Source organism: Erythranthe guttata, chromosome 13 (genome assembly GCF_056151865.1).
Source record: "Erythranthe guttata isolate IM_541 chromosome 13, IM_541, whole genome shotgun sequence".
NCBI classification, from domain to species: Eukaryota; Viridiplantae; Streptophyta; class Magnoliopsida; order Lamiales; family Phrymaceae; genus Erythranthe; species Erythranthe guttata.
The window spans coordinates 7,306,229-7,313,369 of NC_142545.1; the positions used below are offsets into that span (position 1 = coordinate 7,306,229).

The following is a 7,141-nucleotide window of genomic DNA, read 5'->3' on the forward strand; positions in this document are numbered from 1 at the left end:
TCGGAATCATTATAATGTCCTCGTCATTACGAGTACCAATTCTCAATTTCCAAATTTCTAAAAGTGGAAACCCTAATTCAGCGCACTTTCTAAATTTGGAAACTTAGAGACTTAGAGAGATTACAAATTATGAGAACACACAGAACATCCAAGACTATTCTAGCGATCGAATCCCCGACTACAATGCACATACCTCCTACTAGATTTCGGACTGCACGAACACTGGCCCTTGGGGTGGTCCTCGGTGGAACTCAGGGACAGGTCACGATACAGCTGGTCCTCTAGTGAAGTCACGGTGATGTCTAGGTCATACAGACTAATGATGTACAACTATACTATAGATATCTCTACTCGATTATTGGGAACCACTTAGATATTTCTAGGGTGAGGGAGTTCAGTGAACTCGTCAACTTACGAGCACCCACTTATGCATGCCGATATCACAATACCGTTTACTGATGAGATGCAGTACACATACACTAAGTGCTAGTCTCTTAATGGGAAAGGCCGATATCCTCATTGGTGGCGTAACCCTTCAACTAGGAAAACGTTAGACAGTTATAATACTTAAGTAAATATCTCACGATCCTAACGATCAATTACCAGTACTTGTAATAACTGTAAGGACTATATCTATGCTTGTGACAAAGGGACAAAGATATAGAATGCCAAGGTCTTTTATCATTAATACGAAAAATGTTCATTTATTAGCATAATAAATATGAAAGACCACAGCCACAAGTTGGCTTGTTGGTTTCACCTACTCTAACAGTGTTATCGAAAATCCACGTACTTGATTGATCTTGCTTCGGGAAACCGCGTGTTTGCCTCAAACCATGCTAAGAACATACTTTGTTTAGCAGACATTCTATTGACTACATTACTCAAATGTTGATTTTCCTGATACACAACCATTTGACAATCACGTAGGTGGAAGCTCAAACAAATCACGGGGGAATCTCTGTAGTGAATATCAAACCCAAACAACCTCCAACTGACCTCGCATGCAAATAAGTACCTGCAAAAATATTTTAAAAATATGTAAGAACATGAAATTCACATTACGTGGAGAAAAAATTATTTATTTTTTAAACAATATATAATATATTGTGGAAAGAAACGAAATATATACACGAACAAACATTCAGTAAAAAAAAAGATTAATTTTAACGATAAAATAAGTAACATCGTAAGTCGGAAATACACCAGGAGTCATACACTACTACAAAAACTTGCTTTTATGGCGCCTTAAACTGTCACTATAGCGACCTATCGTGACGCTTCGGCTATTATGACGCCAGCCAAAAGCGTCACATAGGTGGCCGTCATAATATGTTTTTGTGACGGAAAGGCGTCCTAAAATCCCAATTATTATGACGTCGTTACGCGTCCCAAATATTTATATTTTGTGACGTTTGAAAGCGTCACATTATTTGTCGTCAACTGCTATTTTTATGACACGTTCAACGTCCCAAAATGTCTATATAATGACGGTTCGAGCGTCTCAATAAACTTAATTATGTGACTGTCCAAATGTCACAATAAATTATTTTTGTGACTATTTTATGTTATTCAAATAGTGACGCTTTTGTTTATGTTCCATCTGCTATTGCTAAAAGCCATAAACATTAAAGTTTAAATATCCACAACATCGAAGAATTCATTTAGATACACACATAAAAAAAAGTCGTCCTCATTTAAGCTATTGATTTAAATGGTACAAAATAACATAAATATTTAAATAACAAGTATTCCAACATCCAACATATAAAAAAGAAGAAACCTTATTCTATATAGTCTAATCGCTTGTCGCTTTGACGACTGGCTAACTTTTCAGCTGGTTGTTATATTAGCCGTAGCGTGCCTCCCCTCCTTCTCTCACTTCGGAAAGATTTAGCAATCTTTTATGACCTGGTCGAGAGAGATGCTACATGGGATCAATTCTTTCTAAAAGAAACTTCAAAGAATAATTAAATTAATGACACACTACTTAACTCGTAAACAACTTCGAAATACATCTAAAGTGACTTCACCATAAAACTCATACACAGATAAAAAATCCATGATAAGCTATTACAATATTCATTTTATAACATAACTGATATAACATCTAAATAGCATATTACAAATTTAATGATCTAACATCAATTTAGATAAACAATCTAATTGGGGGTGGCAAGTGGACTGAGGCTGCAGTAGTGTGCACAAAAGATAGCTAAATACCCCTCAAGAAAATTTCTTTGAATTCTGAATAGAGGTTGTAGGCTCTGTGGATAGGTTAATTACATTTCAAACCATTTACAAAGTTCGTGGACAAACTATTTGTACAACATGATAAGCTTACCTATTTATAATACAAGGCATTGAAAGATAAGCTAAATATGAGAGTTGATGTATAGAAAATGTCATATGCAAATCAGTCTCACCTTAAGACTTTCCGGCATGCCACAATAAGATATTTTCACTCCATTTTTTTTATAAGAATTTTCTGTTTGAAAAAAATAATGAATAAGAAAGTGAGTATACATATGCTAATATAGAATATGAGAACAAATAGTATCATACTCGTCGTAAACTAAAGAGATGCCACTCCACCATTATCCTAATAAAAAATTACACAATCAATCACTTCAGAAATCTGAACGGTAAATACAAAGTTTTGGTGCAACTTTATATCTATTCCGAAAACTAAGATGCATCTTTCTATCACAAAATTGATATTTTCTTAATTAATTTAAATGTATATCAATGCAGAATATCTTTTTTCTTCATATACTAAGTCACATAGCCTCTTTGGAATATACATTATTAACAGGAATGGCCTAGGTCCCTTAGACTTTTGAAGCTTCACAATTATACTGCTTAAATTAAGTAGCAGGAGATCGGAAACTTAGTTTTTTCATTTTTTGCTGCTCAATTTATCAATAGAAACTTGCATAAGAAATATATTATTAATTTTTTTTAATTAGACAACTCTGAGGAGAACTTCTAAACATTACTAGACAGAAACGTGGGAAGACAACTTACTGATGAGTATTTTCCCCTACTATGTACTACTCTGAACATGAAACAAAATCTCAGAACATGAAATTTTATATTGAGACTTATCTCATTAACATGTCCTTTACCGGATTAATTATGATACAAATTCCAATAAGAATATATGTTTTCAGTCTAACATAACATTAAAAATTGGGTTTTCTACCTTGGCAAAAGCCCATATAGACAAAAAAATCATCAATTAATTAAAATAAATTATGAAATATAACTCTTAACAAAAATACATCAAACCCTCGAAATTCATAGAACTCTAGGAAAACCAACATTAGTTCAAAATCAAACCCTCGAAATTATATGCTCACCAAAAATCTGACAAGATAATTGATTGCAATTGCAACGCAATAAGTTCTTGAATTTCAAACCCGATTATTCTAATCTGTTTTATCTTTCGGGAAAAACATAAATAAGGTCAACACATATTGTATTATAACGTATAAGAGAAGAAGAGAAAGACAAGAGAAGAAGAGAAAGACAGATAATGAGATTTTACCAGGTTTAGCTTTCATCTTTCCAGCAAATCAAAATCGAAATTCTCTTTCGCTTGTGCCTAACAATGGGTGAAGGGAACGAACAACAATTTGACAATTTAGCCAAATTCCATATCATTTTTTATGAGGAATAAGAGAATTCTAATATGAAAAATTGTGTTTAACGTTTCTGACATCGCATAGGATGATACTGTCGATAATAATTTTTGTGGCATCGGTCGAATTTGTGAATCTAGGTATTGAGAAAAAAAGAGGCGGTAGGGGGAAAAGAGGGTTAAGATCTCTATTACCAAGTATCTCGATGAGGGCAAGACGATATTTTTATAAATAAATTTACCGGGTTTAATTGGGTCATTTTCGCGACTCTATTAAGACGCTTAATAAATATTGTCACGATATAACCAATCTGTTATGACGATTTATATAAACACGTCATAATTGTTATTTTTTGAGAATTAATAAAATAAGTAAAAATAAAATATCCAACTAGTTATGCGGTTTTAGCTTAGGGCGTCTTAATATGCTAGTTGTCGAGACGCTATTTACGAGGCGTCATATTATGGCGTCATTACACTGTCACTAAAAGCTGTTTTTCTAGTAGTGATAGTACATCTTTATCTCATCGCGTATTTGTTCACTGTCATTCCTATTACGGAACTGATAAAATGCAGCTGTAACTCGATCATTCCCCTTGCTGACATAGTTGAAAAGATACTTTATCGATTTGTTCTAGTTAGAGAGCTCGATGTTAATGTGAGCTCTGTATTTACAACAATAGAGCACGACTGTATGGAACGACGAACCCATTGTCCAATATTGTTTTCTTCTTTGTTATTGTCCGGCTGGATCTTCTATAATGAACGGTATCCTTCATCATCGTCCTCAGTACGTTGCACAAAAAACTTCGGAAAGCGATTGGTGCAAACACCATCATTCATGCAGGAAGAATTTATGTTCGCATCTCCACATGGTTCGTGGATCGTGTATTTTTTTTACCAACTTATACATTTTTTTGACGGAAATCTTATCAGGTATTTCGGCACATTGATTCGGTCAATATCGTGCGAAGATTTGGGCTTATCGTCGTTATGCAACTAAAGAAGGATGTGCGCATACGGCAAACCACGCTTTTGGAACTCAATGGTACAGACGTCTGCCATTTGAAACCAAATAATAAGTTACAAATATTATAGTTTGATAGCAATAATTATAGATATTTAAAAAATAAAATTATTTTATACATTCATTTCATATGAAGCTTTAAATAATGATTTGAGAATTTGGTACTTACATGATCTAATCCATCCGAAAATATGCCCTTGTTTGAAATCTAAGATCAAACTGTCTAGTTTCATCTTGAAAACTCGACAAAGAATATCAGATCGATCCTCGGGAAATAAAAATAGATGGGTATGTCGATTTTGAGCAAGAATTAAATATCCAGCATGTACGAAATATTGAGGTGGCAAGAGGTAACACCTCTTCACGTGTACACATTTATGCTCTAAATTTCACAACTTTATGTAGTAATGTAATTTTACTAATTACCTTGATGAAGATCTTTTTTGGCTTATTAGTGTACGATTCTCATGATGTTGACGAAATGATTGACAACTACCATGAAGAACCCAAGCATGATAAAGAAGAGGAGGTTGACCATGAAGATGCTACTGACGAAATGAATGATGAATATGTTGGGGATCGGCACGTGTACGTAGCGGAAAACAAAAAATTATTTTACTTATATAAACTAATTTATATAAATAAACACGTGCACATTAATAACAATTAATTGCGTACCTTTTCGCTTCCAATCATCGGACATCAATAAATCCAAGCAAATATACAAAACATTAAGAGGTGCACAAATAAAGTTACATATTCCAATTTAGAGAGAGAAATCTGTCTCCAAAGCTTTATCCATTGCAGTTTAATAATAAACGATTATCACCTTTTGCAAGAAGGGTCTTCAAAATCGGATAATCAAAATTCTAAATTATGACTATAACAAAAAGAGTGCTTCCAACCCTACAACAAAAGTGTATGCGCTAAGTGATAAAATAGAAGAGGTTTCCTATAAAAGATATTATCAAGATTTAAGAGGATTATATACCTATTAAATGTACTATTTTCAGTGATTGGAATGTAATTGCTAATACATTTTCATGAGTATCAGATAAGATGTGTACACAGTCAACATAGCAGTCATACAAAGTTAACCGTTCTTTTTAATCCCAATATGCTTTGTCTTCTTAAACTAACCGATGAGTGAGTCAAGTAAACTCGAGGTCCGACAATTTAGAAGTAATGTAAAATGGTTACGCCTTGTACTGCAACAAAAACAATATTTATATGCATTACTTGTAACATTGTTCTTGGAATGTAAAGAAAGAAAGAAATCAATACACTGAAACTTGTTCAGCATTTTTGACTTATCGAACAACAAAGAAAACTCTATAAAATAAAATAAAAATCCTCCACAAATATTTTTCCTCCCTTGTGATACAAAAAAGTAGATTGCAAAAGTTTTTCTGTGAACTCTTCTAATTGATGACCTTAAGTTTTTAACGTACGAGACATGCAATCACGGCCAAGAGAAAAATATTAAAATAGACAGATTTTACAATGTGGTCGATTTCGATTATCCAACTACTCCAAGCTTTCTAAATTTACCATTTCAAATACACAAAACATGGTTACAAAACCGCAACAAATGAGTTCAATAAAAAATTCACAATCACACATAAATTCAATCAAGCCCCCAAACAAAATAAAAAATATAAAACACGATAATAGGTTGAAGCAGTGATCCACACCGACAATCCTGATGCTAAAAATGTGATCCACATCATCCAACCTCTCTTTTCTCGTCGCTGCAAGGAAACTATAAGCAAAATCATACATATATAACAACATTGTGCATCAAAATACATAAAATTAAATTTCAAAAAGTAAAACTCTTAAATTCAAATTATACATCTCCTTATATGTTCACTTCGTTAGAGTAGGTGACCAACAAGCAAACATGTGGTTGTGGTCTTTCCATTTATTCTTGTAATAAATAAACATTTTTCGTATTAATGATAAAAACACCTTGGCATTCTATATCTTTGTCCCTTTGTCACAAACATAGATATAGTCCTTATAGCTATTACAAGTACTACTAATTGATCTTTAGGATCGTGAGAAATTTACTTTAGTATTATAACTGTTAAACGTGTTCCTAGTCGAAGGGTTACGCCACCAATGAGGATATCGGCCTTTCCCATTAAGAGACTATCACTTAGTGTATGTGTATTGCATCTCATCAGTAAACGGTATTGTGATATCGGCATGCATAAGTAGGTGCACATAAGTTGACGAGTTCATTGAACTCCCTCACTGTAGAAGTCTCTAAGTGGTTCTCAATAATCGAGTAGAGATATATATGTATAGATGTACACCGTTAGTCCTTATGACCTAGACATCACTGTGACTTCACTAGAGGACCAGCTGTATGGTGACTTGTCCCAGAGTTCCACCGAGGACCACCACGAGGGCCATTGTTCGTGCAGTCTGAAATCTAGTGGGAGGTATGTGCATTGTAGTCAGGG

General features: G+C 33.7%; 1 long non-coding RNA gene across 1 annotated transcript; it reads right to left on the minus strand.

Moving 5' to 3' along the window:
- Positions 1-1,609: 1,609 nt before the first annotated feature.
- Positions 1,610-3,835, minus strand: LOC148765796 (uncharacterized). Its single transcript, XR_016029139.1, has 3 exons — positions 3,551-3,835; positions 2,427-2,488; positions 1,610-1,911 (listed from the first exon to the last, which is right to left on the minus strand). It is a non-coding gene; the product is annotated as an uncharacterized LOC148765796 (long non-coding RNA).
- Between the last annotated feature and the right edge of the window lie 3,306 nt (positions 3,836-7,141).